We start from the raw sequence: 21626 nt of genomic DNA, 5'->3' as shown, positions 1-21626 counted from the left end.
CTCAGCTCAGGTGAACCTCATCCAAAGCCTTGGATCTAGCTGTCAGTGGTCTCTCTTTCCTTAAATTATCTTGTATAAACTTATCTGTACAGTCTGAAGCTCCTTAAGGGTGAGGACAATTTTTGGCTTGCTTTTGAATCGTGGCGTGCCTAGAATAGTGCCATAATACAGTAGGCACTTAACTGCCAGGGCAGCTAGGTGGTGCAGTGGATAAAGTGCCAGGTCTGGAATCAGGAAGACCTGAGTTCAAATGCGGCCTCAGACACTCACTAGCTACATGACTCTGGGCAAGTCACTTAACCTTGCTCAGTTCAGTTTCTTCATCCGTAAAATGAGATGGAGAAGGAAATGGCAAACTTAGTATCTCTGCCAAGAGAACCCAAATGGGGTCAGGAAGGATCAGACACGAATGAAACAACTAAACAACAACTTAAATGCCTAATGAATAAATGACGCAATATTTAGAAACACTAATATTAGAAAGTGAACAGGACACATTTGTCAGTGAGGAAATTAAGATTGAAGTTTTGAAGTAAGCATATTGAAGAATACAAGAACACAACTGAAATAATGAAAAATAAATAAAAATTTCTCCATGTTTGCTGTGGCATTACCAGAGGGATTAGACTGAACAGCTTCCTGTTTCTTCAATTATCAGCAGTAAGAATTTTGGAGTAACAGAGCTAAAACATATATGCCCATTTCAAATGTACAGGGCCTAGAAGAATAATGACAGAAAAAATCACATCTACCCTAGCAAAAAGTTTACATGTGTAGCGACAGACCACTAGTGTAAATATTAACTGAATGAACAACCAAAAAAGGGTAAAATTTGTGGCTTTTTTTTTAAACTTTTAAACTTTAACTTCATTTAGAAATTAAGATCTGTAACAATATCAATTTTTTTGTTTATACATACATCAATTAATAGCAAAACGTCATTGATTAGACTAAGAATTCCAAATAATTTAATAGTCCTTTGGTGTTTGACAGTCTAGGGGAGCGTAGTAGTACAGTTCCTTGCTTCTGATTAGAAGAAGGTTATAAAGTATTATATGAATCAATGGCAGCAAATATTTTAAGTATTAAATGTGCAGATAATAACTCTCTACTAATTCCACGGATAAGGAGGGCAGCTAGGTGGCACAGAGGATAGAGCACCAGCCCTGCATTCAGGAGGATCTGAGTTCAAATCCGGCTTCAGACACATAACACTTACAAGCTGTGTGACCCTGGGCAAGTCACTTAACCCCATTGCCCACCAAAAAAAACTAACAACTAATTCCACAGATAAGACTTTAGTAACATCAAACAGATGGAACACAGCAGAAACTTGGAGGTAAAATGTTATAAAACCTTCACACTTCATTTTGTAGGAAATACATGATGACAAAATATATGATTATATGATAAAATAAGGTATCAAAGTAGCAGGAAACACTAAGATCATCAAGAATTGACAGCTGATAGAAAGAAGAGATAGAATTATAAAAGCATAAATAAATCTGAGACTATGGCTTTAGAGTCAAAGAAACAGAGCTCGAACTCCATCTTAATGATTCCTACCTGTATAACCTTGGGCAAATCACTAAATGTCTTTGGGCCCCAGTTTCCTCATCTCTAAAATGAAGGAGCTGAACTACTAGATGATCTCTGAAGATTAGATCTTTGATACTAAATAACCCAAATTCGTAACCTCATAGTTGTCACTGATTTTTTTTTTGCCTCTCACCCAAAACAGCCAATCTGTTGTGAAATCTTATTGCTTGAGTATTCACAGTAATTTATGGTTGAGCTTTTCTTTACATTCTCCTCTTCTCATTTAGCCTACCTGTTGAACAGCTAGTCTTCTAGTCTCCAGCCTATTTCAGTTATCATGAATAGTTTTGATAATGTCACTCAGCTACTTAAAAATCTTTAGTGGCTCTTCAAGGTCAACCAAAAACAATTCAACTTCTGGAACCTGCTATTAAAGAGCCCTGATAAACTAGCCCTACCTCATCCTTATATAACTTTCCTTCAATGTATTCCATTTTTTTATACTGTCCTTTCTTCTTATCTCTAAGGCTCTGCTGAGACCTTCCCTCCAAACTTAGAAGACTCTTCTCTGGCCAATTTTTGTCAGTTAAAGTAATTCCCTTCCTTCAGGGCCCATCTCAGATGTTCCTTCCTGCATGAGTACACCCCTACTTAGGTGTAACGTCTCAGTTACTGATAAAATTGGCTAATGAGACAGAGGGGATACATGTATATCAGTCAATTAATGTTTGATGATATAAATTATAATAATCACCAAGTAACAAAATTTAAAGAATTAGCCTTTTGATGATTTACAAAAGAATTTCGTCTCTTTTGATCTCATTTATAAGAATTTCATTACATGATATATATATTGCTTTTATGACAACAATCTGTTATGTCTTCAGTTATGAAAAGTCTGCAACAAAACGTATTCAAAGTTTGTTTTCTATTTAAATGATCAATCCCCCTTTCATTTTGCTATTGCCTAAGTACCCATATTACCGTTTCACATGTAGTTTTCCTTTATGAGCTTGGTATCTCAAACAGTCATTGATCCCACAACTTCAAATAATTCAGTTACTTTCAATTCCTGTAAATAAAAATTAAATAAGATTGAGTGGTTATAAAATATCAAAATGTTTTTAAAATAATGTTTTGTTTAAGCCAGCCACTAAAAATTGCCAATAAAAGCCTCACTTTCAGCAAAATCATCTGAAAAAAATCCAACCTAAATCAATTTCTAATTTCAGTGACCAATGAATTATAAGGGTTTAAATATCATACACTGATGTTTCATTTCTCTGCCTTATATGGATATTTTTTAAACCATTCCCTCAGTAGTCAGATTATGGTCACTTCATATCTGAACAAAAAAACTAAATAAATATAAGAAATGCCATTCTGACTCATATTTCCAAGGTGGTTCCCTTTTTTCCTAACCACCGAAATTCAGATTTATGAGAGAGAACATCTTACTAACTCAATATTAAAGGAGACCTAGTGTGCCACAATTTAACTTCCAGAGAGTAAATATCATCTACTGAATATAAGTAAGGTATAGACGGAGTAAGGAAATTGAGAACTATAATAATATTAACATATTAGTACTTTAACTCCTTTGGTATTAATTTTGTAACCACTGAAAACTCATTCAAAACTTATTTTCAATCTAATAAATTCATACAAAAACAGATCAAAACAAATAACTTGGAATTTATGAAGTACTATAATAATTAAAAGGTACCTTATCCCAACCAGACTCCAAGGAAAACTAATTACGTTTATACAGAAGTAGAATAGACTGCCTTAGGAGGTCCTAAGTTCCCTCTGAGGGATTGTATTGGGAGAAGAGGAAAGGAGGAGGCAGAAAAGGGTAAATTACATCACATGAAGAGGCACAAGGACCTAATACAGTAGAGGGAAACAAGGAGGGAGATGAGCATTGTTTGAACCTTACTCTCATCAGATTTGGCTCAAAGAGGGGAATAATGTACTCAGGCGTAGAAATCTAACTTGCCCTATAAGAAGGAGGAGGAGAAAGGGGAAAGAAAAAGGAGGGGGTTGACAGAAGGGAGGGAAAAAGTAGTGAGGAAAAAGGGGAAGAAAAAGAAAGGGCTAATAGAAGGGAAGGAGGGACTGAAGGAGGTGGTGGTCAAAAGCAAAACACCAGTGAGAAGGGAAATGGAAAAAAGAAAGAAAAAACAAAAGAGGAGGCTGGAAACAGGTTGGAGAGAAAGACAGATAGTAATCATAAGTGTGAATGTGAATGGTATGAACTCTCCTATAAAATAGAAGCGGACAGTAAAGTGGATTAAAAACCATAATCCTACAATATGTTGTTTACAAGAAGCACAGTTGAAGCAAAGACATACACACAGAATAAAGGTAAAAGACTGGAGCAGAATATATTATGCTTTAGCTGAAGTAAAAAAAAAAAAGTGGGGGTAGCAAGCCTGATCTCAGACAAAGGAAAAGCAAAAATAGATCTAATTTAAAAAGATAAGGAAGGAAACTACAACCTGCTAAAAGGTACCATAGACAATGAAGTAATATCATTACTAAACATATATGCACCAAGTGGTATACCATCCAGATTCTTAGAGGAGAAGTTCAGGGAGTAACAGGAAGAAATAGACAGCAAAACTATACTAGTGGGGAACCTCAACCTTCCCCTCTCAGAACCAGATAAATCTAATCACAAAATAAACAAGAAAGAAATTAAGGAGATGAACAGAATTTTAGAAAAGTTAGATGTGGTAGACCTCTGGAGAAAACTGAATGGGGATGGAAAGGAATATATCTTTTTCTTGGTGGTACATGGCACCTACATAGAAAAACGACCATGTATTGGGGTATAAAAACCTCACAATCCAATGCACAAAGGCAGAGATATTAAATGCATCCTTTTCAGATCATGCTGCAATAAAAATAACGTGTAATAAAGGGACATGGAAAGACAGACTAAAAATTAATTGGAAACTAAATACTCTAATCCTAAAGAATGAGTGGGTCAAACAACAAATCATAGAAACAATCAGTAACTTCAACCAAGAGAATGACAATAATGAGACAACATACCAAAACTTATGGGATACAGTGAAAGCAGTTCTTAGGGGAAATTTTATATCTCTCAATGCTTGCATGAATAAAATAGAGAAAGATGAGATCAATGAATTGGACACGCAACTAAAAAAGCTAGAAAAAGAACAAATTTAAAATCCTCAATTAAATACTAATTAGAAATTCTGAAAACCAAAGGAGAGATAATACTGAAATTAAGAAAACTATTGAACTAATAAATAAAACTAAGCTGGTTTTATGAAAAAATAAAATAAAATAAATAAACCTTTGGTTAATTTGATTAAAAAAAAAAAGAAAACCAAATTACTACTATCAAAAATTAAAAGGGTAAATTCACCACCAATGAAGAAGAAATTAAAACAATAATTAGGAGCTATTTTGCTCAACTGTATGCCAATAAACTTGATAATCTCAGTGAAATGGATATTTACAAAAATATAAATTGCTCAGATTAACGGGAGAGGAAATAAAATACTTAAATAACCCCATTTCAGAAAAAGAAACTGAACAAAGCCATCAATGAACTCCCTATGAAAAAATCTCCAGGGCCAGATGAATTTACAAGTGAATTCTACCAAATATTTAAAGAACAAGTAATTCTAATACTATATAAACTATTCGGGAAAATAGACCAAGGAGTCCTACCAAATTCTTTTTATGATACAAATATGGTGCTGACACTTAAACTGGGAAGAATCAAAATGGAGAAAGAAAATTATAGATCAATTTCCCTAATGAATATAGATGCAAAAACTTTAAATAGAACATTAGCAAAGAGATAATAGCAACTTATCCTGAACAGAATACACTATGACCAGATAGGATTTACACCAGGAATACAGGGCTGGTTCAATAATAGGAAAACTATCAGCATAATTAACCATATTAACAACAAAACTAACAGAAATCATATGATCACCTCAATAGATGCAGAAAAAGCTTCTGACAAGATGCAACATCCATTCCTATTAAAAATACTAAGAGAGCATAGGAATAAATGTAGTCTTCCTTAAAATGATAGGTAGCATCTATCTAAAACCATCAGCAAGCATTATATGTAATGGAGATAAGCTAGAAGCATTTCCAGTCAGATTGGGGGTGAAATGAGGATGTCCATTATGACTACTGTTATTCAATACTATACTAGAAATGTCAGCTTTGGCAATAAGAGAAGAAAAAGAAATTGAAGAAATTAGAACAGGCAAAGAAAAAACAAAGCTGTCACTCTCTGCAGATCACATTATGGTATACTTAGAGAATCCTAGAGAGTCAAGTAAAGAAATTACTTGAAATAACAAACAAATTTAGCAAAACTGCAGATATAAAATAAACCTACATAAATCATGGGCATTTCTTTGTATTAATAATAAAGCCCAAAAGCAAGAGATAGAAAGAGAAATTCCATTTAAAGTCAGAGTGGACATTATAAAATATCTGGATATCTACCTGCCAAAACAAACCTGGGAACTATATGAACACAATTACAAAACACTTTTCACACAAAGTCAGATCTAAATAATTGGAAAAATATCAGCTGCTCATGGGTAGGCTGAGCTAATACAATAAAAATGACAATTCTACCTAAATTAATTTACTTATTCAGTGCCATTCCAATCAAACTACCAAAAATTATTTTATAGAGCTAGAAAAAATAATAAAATTCACCTGGAAGAACAAAAAGCCCAGAATATCAAGGAAATTAAAGAGAAGAAATCTAAGGGAAAGTGGCCTAACTCTGTAGCAGATCTTAAATTGTTTTATAAAGCAGCAATTATCAAAATTACTTGGTACTGGCTAAGAAACAGAGTGGTGGATAAGTGGAATAGGTTAGGCATGCAATACACAACAGTCAATGACTACAGCAATCTACTGTTTGATAAATTCAAACACTCTAGCTTCTGGGATAAGAATTCACTATTTTAAAAAAACTGCTGTGAAAACTGGAAAACAGTACGGCAGAAACTAGGCACAGACCAACATTCTACACCCTACACCAAGATAAAGTCAAAATGCGTACACGATTGAGATATAAAGGCTTATGCTTTTTTATCCTAAGCAAATGAGGAGAGCAAGGAACAGTTTACCTGTCCAGTCTATGGAGAAGAGAAGAATTTAAGAATTTATGACCAAACAAGAGATAGAGAACATTATGAAATGCAAAATGGATGACTTTGATTACATTAAATTGAAAAACTTTTGCACAAACAAAGCCAGTGCAACCAAAACTAGAAGAGACACAGAAAGCTGGGAAACAGCTTTTTTTTTTACAGCCAGTGTCTTTGATAAAGGCCTCATTTCTAAAATATATAGATAAATGGAATCAAATTTATAAGAACACAAGTCAAAGGATATGAATAGGCAGTTTTCAGATGAAGAAATTAAAGCTATCTATAGTCATATGAAAAAATGCTCTAAATCACTACTGATTAGAGAAGTACAAATCAAAACAACTCTGAGGTACCACATCACACCTATCAGATTGGCCAACATAAAAAACCAGGAAAATGATAAATGTTGGAGAAGATGTGGGAAAATTGGAACACTAATGCATTGCTGGTGGAGTTGTGAAATCATCCAACCATTCTGGAGAACAATTTGGAACTATGCCCAAAGGGCAATCAAACTGTGCATACCCTTTGACCCAGAAATACCACTGCTTAGGACTATATTCCAGAGAGATCAAAGAAAGGAAGAAGGACCCACATGTACAAAAATATTTATAGCAGTTTTTTTTTGTGGTGGCCAAGAATTGGAAATTATGGGGATGCCCTCAATTGGGGAATGGCTGAACAAGTTGTGGTATATAAATGTAATAGAATACTATTGTGCTATAAGAAATGATGAGCAGGCAGACTTCAGAAAAACCTGGAAAGACTTATAGCAATTGATGCTGAGTGAAATGAGTAGAATCAGGAAAATACTGTACACGGTAACAGGCATACTGTGCAATGACTAACTTTCATAGACTTGGCTCTTCTCAGCAATGCAAGGATCTAAGACAACTCCAAAAGACTCATGACGGAAAATGCCATCCAGATCCAGAGAAAGAACTATGGAGTCTGAATGCAGATCAAAGCATACTATTTGATCTCTTTTTTTCTTCTGTTGTTTTGTTTTGTTTCTTCTTTCTTGTGGTTCCTCTCATTGCTTCTAATACTTCTTTACAACATGACTAATGTGAACGTATTTAATACAAATGTATACATAGAGCTATATCGGACTGAATGCTGTCTTGGGGAGGAGGGAGGAAGGGAGGAGGAGAAAATTGAAAACTCAAAAGCTTATGGAAGTGAAAACTGAAAATAAATATTTTTTTTTAAAAAAAGTTCCCTTTGATTAGAGGTCTTCAAAGACATGTTGAATGACAACTTACTAGTAATGATGATCTGTACCTGTACGACCTGTACCTGATTGAGAATCCCTTCTCTGAAAGGAGCTTATGCACTGCCTCTGTAACAGAAGGCCTTCCCTGGTCCTCTCAGCTACTGTTGTCTTCCCATCCACTACAATATGTATGTATATCATATGTTTTGATTTATATATGCTGTCTCCCTCCTAAGAATGTAAGCTCCTTTAGGTTTTGTGCTTTATCTTTATCTCTCCAGTGCTTAGCAAACTGGCTGTCACATAAGAAGTACTTAAAGGGTGATATTAGTCACTTTTTCAGCATAATTCCAAATATTTTCCCAGAAAGGTCAATATACAGTTCCACTAACAATGTATTAATAAGCCTGTGTTCCTACAATCCCTTCAACAATTATCAGTTATTTCTAAAGAGTAAACTGCTACCTATTATAATGACATATAATGGGCACAACAATGGCATCAATTAACTTCATGCAATATATAAGTTTTCAGTTAAATTCCCTAGGCATTTATTTTATTAGCCATCTACTATGCTAGATGCTGATGATATCTTTCCCCTAAAACCCTCTCTTTTCCCTAATTTCACTATTATCAGTCTTTTGCTTTGTTTGTTTTTTGAGATGGGGTATCTCTCTTATCACTCAGGCTGGAATGAGAACTCTGACCTGCTTCATTTCCAACGTGGGCTAGTTCACTTCTCCTCAGGCAATCTCTATCACTTCCAGAATTAAATATAAAAGCCACTGTTTGACTTTTAAAGTTTTTCCTGATCTGGTCCCCTTCGAGCTTTACACTTTCTCATACCTTCCTCCCCTCCACGTACTATTCCATGATCCAATGACAGTGGCCTTTCTCATAAAGGACAATCCCCCTCTGGAGTCTGTGAATTTTCATTGCCTGTCCTCCATGCCTGGAATGCTCTCCCCTCCTGCCTTCCTCAGCTTCAGGTCTCAGTAACGTCTAACCTGTTGCAAGAAGCTTTTCTCAATTACCCTTAATGCTTCTGCCTTTGCTCTGACATTATCTCTAATTTTCTCTAAGCTCTGCCTGGTTTTAACTTGGAACATTAGGCCCAGTACTGGGTACCCTCTGACACCACACTCCTTCCAGTTTCCTTTTTGGGTGTTGTCTTTCCTCATTAGATAGTAAGCTCTCAGAGGGCAGGGACTATCTTTCTTTTTCTTATTTGCATCCTCAGGGTTTAGCACAGTACCTGGCACATAGCAGAGACTTAATAAATACTTACTGACTACTGACTATCCCATGTCTTGCTTATACATAATTATTTATGTTATCTTCCCCATTAGATGTTGATCTATTTGAGAGCAGGGATTCTTTTATTTATTGATTTATTTTGTCCATCCGTCCGTCCATCCATCCATCCATCCATCCATCCATCCATCATTCTCCATTTTAGTACAGTGCCAGGCACATGGTAGGAGATTAGCAAGTGCTTGTTGAATAAGTGTAGATTTGACTTGATGTAAAGACAAAATTAATCAAAATAATCCCTGCTCGTCAAAAGTTTATATTTTACTGGGATGGGGGAACAATATGTACACAGACTCTTAGACACTGGGAATGATAGAAGCAGAAGAGAAATCCAGATAAAATTCTCTAGGAATCATTGAGTAGGGAATAAATATTGTCATCTGAATAAATTTTGCTTAAAAATTACTTCAGTTGTATCTATTAAGTCATTACTACAAAAGACAGTGGAAGTCTGTTGTTGGTGACAGGGTACAACCTAATGTATCCCAGCCATTTTGTTGAGTATTTAAGTGTTTCACGTGAACAAAATAGTAACATGGAAAGTAAAATGACATAATTGGGACAAATTTAAAATTTAAGAATTAACGGTCTTCCAGCTTGACTTTTTTCCCCATAAGCTTCTGACAAATATCTGCACCCCTAACTAGTGAGAGTTTACCACATTTAGTCTCATACCAGACTCCATACATTTCATTCACTACATCCATCTTCCTGCCAAGCCATTTTCATTCCTCTCCCCTTTCCAACTCTTCCTCTAGGAGCAGAAGTCAAATCAACATTACTATTTTTGCAAATGCCCTTTGACTCTCCACTTGTCATTCTTGTGATTTTGCAGACTAAAACACCACTGACTATCATCAAGTGTTTTCTTCCCCTTTTAGAATCTAAGCTCCAGAGGGCCAGGATAAGGACTATTAATGTTGTAATCAGATTGCCTAGAGCTTAGCACAATGCTTCACACACAATATGTACTTAATAAATGCTTTTTCATTCATCTACTCATCAGTCCAGATTGATCCATTCAGAAGGTATTTTTTACTCTCTTATTTGAAAATATAATAAACATTTATTAAACTCCTACTACGTGCCAGGCACTGTGCTAAACACTGGGCATATAATATTTATATCTATATATATATATCTATATATATATAGATATATAAAGAAAGACAGTCTCAGCTTTCAGGATGCTTACAATTTAGCGGGGGAAGACAACATACAAAAGGAAGCTTGACGAAGAGGGGGACCAATCTTGGGGGCATCTGATTCCATGGAGATGAGACCAAGCAGAGCTGCTGATGGAAAGGAGAGTGAGTTATAAGTCCGGGGTTCTACCCCCAACAAAGGAATTCTTTGTGGAGAGTTTAGTGTCCCACCATCCAGTCCTCCAGTAAAAGAGAGAGGCTGAGGGGGTTAGGAAGGTTCTGAGCATTTCCAAGGCTAAGTCAAACAGAAAGATGGGGAGATTTCTAGTGATCAGTAGATCCTAGGAGGGGTATCTTATTCCATGGAGTTGAGACTAAACAATCAATTGGTGAATTTTAAACTACCTGGAACGTGGCAAACATGAAGAAGCAAAAAAGATTGCTTAGCAGGTAAAATAGATGTCACAACGTGAGATTACTAAAATTAATAATTTACTCAACGGAGAGTCTTGGGCCCTCAGAAACTCTTACTTTAGACTCATTTATCACAAGACTGCTTATTCAGTTTCTCAATCTAGAAAACATGAGAAGCAATGAATGAGAAAGCATGTGTTAATGAATACTGAAGCAAAAAATTATAAATAAAATACTGGCAAGGAGATTATAGTAATCTATCACAAAGATCATGAGGTATAACCAGGCTGGATTTTTACCAGAAATGTAGGGCTGGTTCGATATTTGGAAAAACAAATTTGCAAATATGCAAAATTAATTATATCAATAGAAAAAACCAAAAATCATATGATTATTTCAACAGGTGCAGAAATAGCTTTTTATAAAGTACAACAATCATTCCTGTTTAAAAAAGAGAAAGCTTAGGAATAAATGGAGTTTTCCTTAAAATGACAAGTAGAATGAATCTAAAATCAAAAGCCAACATTATCTATGAGAACAAACGCGAAGCCTTTCCAATAAGATCAGCAGTGAAGCAAGGCTGTCCATTATCACCATTACTATTCAATACTGTACTGGAAATACTAGCAATAGCAGAAAGACAAGAAAAGGAATTAGAGAAATAAGAACAAGCAAGCAGAAAACAAAACTATCATTTTCTGTAGATGATATGATGATTTACTTAGAAAAGCCAACTAAAAAAAACTTATTGGAATGACTAACAACTTCAGTAAAGTTGCAGAATACAAAATAAACCCTCACAAATCATTAGCATTTCTGTATATTACCTACTAAATCCAGCAAGAAGAGATTGAGAAATTCAGTTTAAAATAACTATAGCTAGCATAAAATACTTGGGGAGTCTACCTGCCAAGACACACTTAGGAATTTTATTAACATAATTACTAAACATCTTTTGCACAAATAAAAGCAGATCTAAATACATGGAGAAATATTAATTGCTCATGGTTAGGCTGAACCAATATAATAAAAACGTCAATACCATTTAAGTTAATGTACTTATTCACTCCAAAATGAAACTACCCAAGGGACTACCGTAGAGAACTATTAAATTCATTGGGAGTAACAAAAGGCGAAGAATATTAAGCGGATTGTTGAAAAAAAAATGAGAAGGAAGTACCTGATCAGGTATCTAGCAGTACCTGACCCCAAATTATACTTTACAAAGCTGTAACTGTAAGAAACAATTTGGTACTGGGTAAGAAAGAGAGGTTGGCCAATGGAATTGAGTAAGTTACGCAACATACAGTAACAAATGACCTTGGTAACCTGTCTGATAAACCACAAGATCCAAGCTACTGGGACAAGAACTCACTGCACAACAAAAACTTCTGGGGAAACTGGAAAAGTCTGGCAGAATCCTGGTGTAATCTAACATCTCACACCATACTGGAAGATAAATTCCAAATGGGTACATGATTTAGACATAAGGATCATAAGCAAATCAGAGGAGCAAGGAAGAAATTATCTGTCAGATCTGTGGATAAGGGAAGAAAAGAGTTCATGAAGGAAGAAAAGAGATTCACAGGAGGTAACGTGTACAATTTTGATTATATAAATTATAAATTTTGTATAAAAAACCCAATGCATCAACAGTTAGAAGATAAGCAGGAAAGTGGGGGGAAAAATCTTTGCAGCAAGTTATCTCTGACAAAAGTCATATTTCTAAGATATACAAGGAACTGAGTTGTATTTTAAGAGTAAGAGCCATTGGCCAAATTGACAAATGGTCTAAGGACATGAACAGGCAGTTTTCAGAGGAAGAAATCCAAAATATCAATAGCCAAATGAAAAAGCACTCTCCACATAACTAATAATGACAGAAATGCAAATTAAACAACTCTGAGGTACAACACCTCACCGCCATCAAGTTGACCAAGTTGATGAAAAGGAAAATGACAGATGCTAGAGAGGTTGTGAGAAAACATGTTCTTTAATGCAGTGCTGGTGGATCTGTGAACTGGTTCAACCCATTTTGGAAAGCAATGTGGAATCATGTAAATATCTTTTTGATCCAATGATACCATGTCTATACCCCAAACAGATCAAAGAAAGAAAAGAACTCATACGTAAAAAAACAAAAAATCCCCAAACACTTATAGCAAAGAATTTTTTTAATTGAGGGGTATATAGCGATTGGAGTATGGCTGAACAAGCTAAGCTATGGATATGAATGTGATGGAATATTACTATACTATAATAAATGATGAAAGGGATGGTTTCAAAAGCTATGTGGCACAATGGATACAGTGCCAGACCTACAGTCAAAAGCACCCGAACTGAAATCCAGACTCAGGTATTAGCTGAGTGACCCTGGGCAAGTCACTAAGCCCCTGATTGCCTCAGTTACCTCATCTGTAAAACGGGGGAAAATAATAGCAACTACTCCTCAGAGCTGTTGTAAAGATCAAATGAGAAAATAATTGTAAAGCACCTGGCATATTATTGCATGGCATAATAAGTGCTATATGTTAGCTAATACTATTATTATTTTTTTAAAAAGGGCGGATTTGTATGAACTTAAGAAGAATAAAACAAGCAAAACCAGGAGGAAAATTTATACAATAACAACAATATTGTAAAAGTGCAATCAACTCTGAAAGACTTAGCAAATCTGAACAACATAAAAATCAACCACAATTTCAAAGGGCTAATGATGAAATATTTTCCACCTCAAATGGAGAAGTGATGGACACCAAGTGTAGACTAAATCACCTTCTTTTTCCTTTTTTAGAAGGAGGGGGGCACATGGTTAATGTGGGAATTTGTTTTGCATGACTATACATATTAGTAATGGGCTTTGCTTTTCTTACCCCTCAATGGGTGGGGAGAAGTGAGAGAATTTGTCACTGAAAAAAAAAAAAAATAAAATTGGGGGGAAAAAAGAAAATGCACTAAAATTAATCCTGATGGCAAAATCCAAGAAATGTCACAGTGAGTCACTTCTGCAGCCCAGGTTGGCAACAGGAAATAAAGACCCCAACTGGGGATGGAGTCAGAATGGGTTTGGGTCAAAAGCACAAGGCATGTAAAGCAGTCTAGCTCAGAAAGACACTGTGCACCAAGAAAGGTGGTCATCCCAGACCCACATGGGTGCACCACAGCAGGAACTGGTACCAACCAGCAGCTTTGTTCTGTATTACCCAATTATGTATCCAGGGCAAATCAGGAAAGGCCTTGAGCCTGGGAGGAGCAGTCCAGGGTGAGAAGCAGAACTTGGGTAGATCTACCCAGACAGGAACAAGTTCAGAAGCAAACAGCACCACTATGGCTCAGGACACAGAAGCAGAGCAGGAGTCTCAGGTTCAACTTCTGGCCCATGCTGGAGCTCACAGAGGAAAAACCAAGGCAACAGTCAAGACCAAAGGTAAGCCTGCAATTCTGTCACTCTGAACCAGTAATTTCTCAGAGGGCTGATGGTGGCTGAGTACAGCAGCATTCTACTGTTTCCCTGAAACCAAATCCAAATCACATTTAGAATCTCTAAAATATGTACTGTCTGCTATCAAGAAAGCAAACAATCATCATACAAGTTACTAAATGTACTTTAAATTTTGTGTAAGTGGGCCACCTAGTGGGGAACGATAAAACCGTATCTTTAGAATCAGGCAGATAGTTGAAAACGTTAGCCCCTTACAATGAATGGGCATGGGGTTGGCAGGGAGGCCAGAGTTGAGGTAAGGGAGGAAGTGTCCATATTCCTGGGACTGATAGCATGTGGAAGACTATAAAGCAGATGCTTAAAAGGACTAAGGATCCCTCTTGATGTAGAAAAATATTTAACCTCAAGGACTGAGGTTTTTAAAAAAAAATTTTATAAATATATATGCTTATTATGTATATATGCATATTTTCAGCATCTAGACAAATTCAGAATGCTTTATTGTAACTTTTCCTTGTTACACTTGTTACTTTGTTTTAAATCTTCAAGCTGCTAATAGGTTTGCAGAATGAAAGGCTTTCCCCCCACAGTATCATTAGAGGAAGGAATTTTGTGTGTGTGTGTGGTGGCCAGCAGGCAGGGATAGAAGTGAGTAATAAAAGTGTTAAAAGAGTCATCTTATTATCCTAGTTACCCAGACTCATATCCTAAAATCCTTTCCAACTGTAAGATTCTAAGTCTTCTAGATGTTCCACATTTGGCTGTTTCCATTTTCTTGCTATAAAAAATCTCTGCTTTTTAAAAAAATATATTTCTTTGGGATATATTTCCAATAGTGGGATTACTGAGTCAAATGGTATGACCAGTAATACGGCCCTAGGCATACAGTAAGACTGATTTCTAGAAAGACTGTCTTTCCACTTCCTCTGCTCTAACTCACTTCTCCATGTACTAATCAAATTAGCATTGCCAAAAGCACTATAGGAGCCTCAACAATTCTGAGCCCCACCTTTATACAAACTAAATGGTTGAAAAACAGGCTTTTGTGGAAAGGTTAATGAAACTAAGATTGTTTTGCCTAAAAAACATAAAATTAAGGAGGCAGCTTAATAATGATCTTCAAGAATATGAAAGGTTATTATGCAAAGGATTATAAGTAATTATCTTCCATTTCAACTGGTTAAGGAATCAGTGTATTTTGAGTTTTAAGGAAGGCAGACAGACCCAACTTGCATTTTTCCTGGATTATGCTTCTTAAAGACTATTTGCATGGCAAAAATGTGGAAATTATATTTCACCAATTGTAAATTCATTTAAAAATTTTGCATGGAAAATACTTACATCCAAGACATTAAATTCCAATCTTAGGAATACCAAAGCATTATGTTCCTCATGTAGTCTACAAACAGTAAAAAAGCTTGATTGATCAGATGTCTAATATCCTCAATAACAGTGAGAGTATTAAACTGAAAAAGTCTCCAAGGGTAAGCAGTGATGAAAAACTGAGAATTATAGATGAAGATTACAGAAGACAAGAATTACTGGTCAGTTTACGGACCAAAAGAAACACTAATGGCAAAAGCTGTCAATGCTAACCCTCCCGAAACACCCTATTAATGCCAAAATAGGGAAAATGAGTACTTTCTTAGCCTAATGACTTCTAGCTGCTCAGCTAATCCCTGTCATATATAACCTTCTGCCAGTATTCTCACCCCTCTTCTACTCAGCCCTACCAACTCCTTGTATAATATTTGTTCTGCTTTGCCTACGCTTCTAGTTTTCCATCTGGAACCCTGTACTCTATTGTAAAAAAGCTTTCCTTCCTCTCTCTTCCTCTAACCAATGTCTATAGCTGTCCATTGCTTGTCCCTTCCCCAGCAACCTCTCATTCTGCATTCTCACTTCCACAACCCATGTCCAGGAAGATGAAAGTAAGGGTGTCATAAAGAGATCATCATGTGAGCTAAACTTGTTTTGCTTGCCCCCAAAACGCAGAACTAGAAGTAATGTGTCTGCTGAGAAAAAATTCCTAACCAAATGGAACTATTATAAAATGAAATGAAGAGCCTCCAAATCCAGGGGGTTCCCTCCTAATTAAAACCCTTCCAAAAAAAAAAAAGACTGGATAATTACTCTGAACGCTAAGGAAGAGATTCTTTGCCAGGTACTAATTGGTCTGGATGGCCGCTAAGGCCTCTTCCAACTTTGATTCTGTGGCATTCTCCTGCAGACGTACATTAAGCACTTAACTATATGCAAGATACTATGCTAGGCACTTGGGTCAAGATAAAAACAAAAACAATCCCTTACTTTAAGAAGCTTATGCTCTTCAACTGGAAGAGATTACTCCTCACTCTTCACTATTACTTCTTGACCACCTCTGCATGACCATTCTAGCAATGTCTCTTTTCAAGTGCACACCACTACTCATGTACACTACCCTCATCCAGATCCTTGTTATCTACTGGCCTCAGGATCACTCTCTTTCCTTGTGGAATAAATTTAACACCTGGGTCATAATCTTCCTCTCCCTCAATGTATCTTCCTTTATTTCTCTTTTCTCTTTCACAATCCTAGAAAAAGCTGCCAGTTTTCATTGTCTTTCCACTTCCTCTCTAACTCACTTCTCAACTCCTGCAATTGATCTTTTCACCTTACCACTCAACTGAAATTAATAGTCTTTACTGTTAAATACAATGGCTTTTTCTCAGTCTTTATCTTTCTCACTTATCTTCAATCTCTTTCTATTAGTTGCTTGCTGACAAACATGTTTCATGTCTCTTCCATCTTCAAAAACCCCTCACTTGAACCATCTATCCCATTTCTCCTAGTTATCATCCCATATCTTTCCTCCCTTTTGTGGCTAAACTCCTTGAGAAGACTGTCTAAAGCTGGTGCCTCTACTTCCTTTCTTCTCACTTTCTTCTTAACTCTCTGCAGTCTGGCTTCCAAACTTATCATTCAACTGAAACTGCTCTCTCCAAAGTTACCAATTATCTCCTATTTGCCAACTAATGGCCTTTCCTTTTCTCAATCTTCAGCCTTCCTGACCTCTCTCCTGTCTCTGACGTTGTAAATCACCCTCTTTTGGGGGGGGAGGGGTGTGAGGCAATTGGGATTAAGTGACTTGCCCAGAGTCACAGATAATGAGTGTTATGCGTCTGAGGCTGGATTTGAACTCAGATCCTCCTGACTCCAGGGCTGGTGCTCGCCACTCAGTTGCCCCTACCACTCTCTTTTCATGAGGTTTTTGTGGTATTTTTCTCTACTGATTCTCTTATCTAACTGCTTTTTCTTTTAGTCTTCTATGTTGGATCTTCATCCAGATCACACAAGCTAACTGAGGGTATCCCTCAAGGTTCTGTATTGAGCTGCCTTCTCTTCTCCCATATACTATTTTGTGTGATGATCTCAGCTCCAAAGGATTCAATTATATCTCTATGCCAATGATTCTTGGATCTACTCATCTCCCTAAGTAGTGCTGTCCTCCTAGTCACCTAGTCTTACAACTCATATGTCATCTTCGATCCTCATTCTTACCTTCAATATCCAATCTATTGTCAAGTCCTACAAATTCTATGGAAACCTTGGAATTTATTAATAAGGGGTGAGGGGAGAGGACATGACCAGACTCACACTTTAGGAAGATGTTTGATAGCTTGGTGGACTGTGGTGGGGAGAAACCTGAGGCAGGGAGTACAGCCAACAAGCTGTCTAGGAGAAAGGAGTCCTTGATCTGAGAAAGTTGTATAAAACTTTTTTGATATTACGTGCCCAATTCTGATTTTTAAGGAATTATTTTCTTCAGTGAGCTTGTGTACCCTTTCTTCCATTTGGCCAATTCCTCTTGTTCTTTCCTTCAGTGCATTTTTGTAACTCTTTTTTCCATTTGATCTATTTTGCTTTTTAAGGAGTTCTTTTCTTCAGTGACAGGGCAGCAGTTCAGTGGATAGAGCGCCAGGGCTGGAGTCAGGAAGACTCATTTTGAGTTCAAATCTGGCCTCGGACACTTACTAGCTATGTGGCCCCAGGCAAGTCAATTAACCCCATTTGCCTCAGTTTCCTCATCTGGAGTTTGAACTGGAGTTAGGAAATGGCAAACCAATCGAGTATCTTTCCCAAGAAAACCCCAAATGGGGTCATGAACAGTTGGATATGACTAAACAACATTTCTTTGATAAATTTTTGTGCCTCTTCCACCATTAAGTCAGTTCTGGTTATTAAGGTGTTATTTTCTTCAGTAATTTTTGTGTTTCTTTTGCCAAGCTGTTAATTCTCTTTTCATAATTTTCGTGCATCACTCTCATTTCCCTTTCCAATTTTTACTCTACCATTCTTATCTCTTTCTTTAATGCTTTCAGGAATTCTTGCTGGGCACAACTGTGCCCAATTGCCATATTTCTTTGAGACTTGTAGCTGTTTTCACATTATTTTCTTCTTCCAAGTTTGTGTCTTGCTCTTCCATATCACAGTAGTGGCTTTTTATGGTCAAGTTCTTTTTTTGCTGTGTGCTCATTTTTCTAGCTACTTCTTAACTTTGAACTTCATGTTAAACTTGGGCTCTGCTCACCTATAACCTTCAGGCCTTTTTGTGCTTCTGTTTTCAGAGCTAGTTCTCCAAGTTTTTGGTGCTTCCAAGGTGCTGTGATCCAGAGAGAGGTGTGGTCGCTGCTCTCCTGGTCAACACTCTGGTATTCACCCAGGAGTGGCCAGAGGCCCCATTCACCCACAAGCACTAGTGCTCCTCTTTGCTTTGGAATTGAGAAGAGGGCCCTTGCTCCCTTGTGACTGACCAGCACTCCTCTCTGCCCTGGAACCTTGACCCAGAATCGTATATGGGCAACAGAGTTGCCAACTAGCCTCAGATGTACCTAGTGCCAACAAAGGGTCCTCCATAATATTTTTCTGACCTACACTCTTGTCTAGGCTGAGAGCACCTGAAGCTTCTGCTGCTGCCACATGTATGAACTACAGACAGGCCACCCTGGTATCAGACCTCTCCTGCAGACCTAAATGTTTTTAGGTGGGAAAAAAAAATAAATCTCACCCTGACCTTTTTGTTGGCTCTGCTGCTCCACAATTTGATTTGAGGCATTATTTTAAAGTTGCTTAGAGAGGAAAGTTGACAGAGTTCAGCTGGGTTGCTGCCTCTGATCTGCCATCTTCACTCTACCCTCTGGAGATATTTATTTTAAAGAAGAGAAGAATGAGTTGGGTATGGGGAATATTGTATCTGAAGGGTTATCACATGGAAGAATTAGATTTGTTCTGCTCTACCCTAAAGGTCAGAACTAAAACCAATGTAAAGAGGTTATAAAAAGGAAAACTGAGGCTTGGTACAATGAAAAATTTCCAAACAATCAGAGCTATACCAGAGTAAAATGGGTTGGGATGCTAAGAGTTCTCCCTCACTGAAAGTTTTCCAGAAATGCTGGAAGGCAATTTGCTGAGTTATGTTGTAGAGAAGATTTTTGCATAGGTGTGCGTTAGGCTATATGGTTTCTGAAGTCCCTGTTTTTATTTCTTTATTCATCTTGGGTTTTAACATCTTATTAATAATTTTATTCTCTTATGTATGATCTAAAGATTTTCTCTTTGGTAGAGAAAATAGGAAAAACAAGTAAATAGGTCTGCCTTCTAAATGTCAGTTATCAATCTCCAAATCATTCAGTAGTATTCTTATCCTTTATTTCATCTTCCTATTTCCCAATATAGTTTTTTTTTAAAAACCCACTCACTTTAAACTATCGTTAACATGCCTACTATTTAGTCTTTCCTTATTTTGAATTTTAGGACTCCTGTCACTATCCTTACAGAACCAAGGGAATACACTGTTATATTATGAGTAAAGTTGAATTGTGAATTGACTTGTAGCTTCTCTCAGCAAAAGCTGAAACTCAGATCTTGGCTTTAGAAACTAAATTATAGTCAACCTTGGCACTAAGCTGTAAGTGACTTCATTCATTAACTTTTAGTATGGTTTTTCTCCTATAATCTGAAAACAGGATTATCAGCATACCGAAACTCCCAGATCAGCTGCCTCCAGGATTCTTAATTCATTTGGCTATTTGCCAGAAGACCAAAAAGAAGGAAAAACATGCAGCCACTGACTGTTTCCTCTGGGATATGTGCAGACACTATATGATGTCAGTATTGCATCAACTCCAAAGCCAAATGAAAGTTTACAAAGCAATGGCAACAGCATCTGCTGAATAGGTAATCTGAGACTAAGAACACATATGCTATCATCTCCTGTCATTTGACTTTTCACTCTCTATATGACCCCACCATCCTTTTCTTTTTCTTTATCCTCCTCCACTGCTTTCCTACTCTAATTCTGTTATTTTTTTCCTTCTCATTCTAGATATAGCTATGTAATCCACAGGAAATGTTTAGCCCTTCTAGTGGCACTTTAGACAGTCAAGGATATTTTTAGCCTGACAAATACAGTTAAGGAATAGAGATCCAATGTAGATGTCATCTTTGGCTCCCTGTATACTTATCAGCATGAGATGATATATTGAAGTGACAAGAGCACCACTAACATTAAGTTCCTAGGAAGTGGTCTTCCAGAAGTGAAGCAATACTTAAAATTTTATAATTCCACTTTGCTGGATGCATGGAAATAAATGATAGCAATAGGCTACTCCCTATTAGTGGTTTTCTGGTAGCACAAAAGGAGTTAACAAGCAGGTAGGTGAATAAATATTACTGACAATTACATCATGAAACACCATGGATTATTCTGAAATAACAGATACAACAATTAGGCAGTGATTTAAAAGCAAAAAGCTCTTTTTGGGCAAAGATACTGGGAATAAGTAAAACAAGCAGTTACAAAAAAGGGCATATTCTAAAACAATAGAAACCATACAAACAAAGAGATAGTCTTATATATGTAATAGGGAATGGACCAGCAGCCACAAGGCAGAGGGAGGGGGAAGAAATGATGGACCTGTGGCCTCGAGGACACATGTGGCCCTTTAGCTGAATCCAAACTTCATAGAATCCCCGATTTGTTCTGTGAAGTTTGGATTTAGTCAACAGGCCGCACTTAAGGACCTAGACTAGGGCCACATGTGGCCTCTAGGCTATAGGTTTCCCACCCCTGCTGTAGCCTTTAGGTACACCTTAAATTCTACTCCCTAGCAAACATATAATGAAAACCTACTAAGAGAACAAGGCACTGAAACCACAATAATTACTGGCCACCATCTTTAAAGACAAAGAATTCCAATTATCTGCACTTATGACAACAAGTGTGCTTATGATACAACCTAATAGGTTTTGTTTTGTTTTTTAGCATGATATTTAAACTAACTGCATATCCTAAATATACATAGTGGCTAGATAAGATAAAAATGGTCCTGGAATTTGCTGAGTAG

General features: G+C 36.7%; 1 protein-coding gene across 4 annotated transcripts in view; it reads right to left on the bottom strand.

Moving 5' to 3' along the window:
- MAPK8 (mitogen-activated protein kinase 8) overlaps nucleotides 1-21626 on the bottom strand; it is a 124740-nt gene that overhangs the window by 66909 nt on the left and 36205 nt on the right. For 3 of the 4 annotated variants that reach the window (XM_020997086.2, XM_020997084.2, XM_020997087.2), the window contains exon 2: nucleotides 2524-2611. The exons of the other annotated variant lie outside the window; for it this stretch is intronic. The gene's annotated coding sequence lies outside the window, so the exon portion shown is untranslated. The remainder of the gene's footprint in view (nucleotides 1-2523; nucleotides 2612-21626) is intronic. 4 annotated transcript variants of the gene reach the window in all.

Source organism: Phascolarctos cinereus, unplaced genomic scaffold (assembly GCF_003287225.1).
Source record: "Phascolarctos cinereus isolate Bilbo 61053 unplaced genomic scaffold, phaCin_HiC Scaffold_3;HRSCAF=262, whole genome shotgun sequence".
Taxonomy (NCBI): Eukaryota; Metazoa; Chordata; class Mammalia; order Diprotodontia; family Phascolarctidae; genus Phascolarctos; species Phascolarctos cinereus.
Note: the sequence above shows the minus strand (reverse complement) of the source record. Positions and strands in the feature narration are given on the sequence as shown.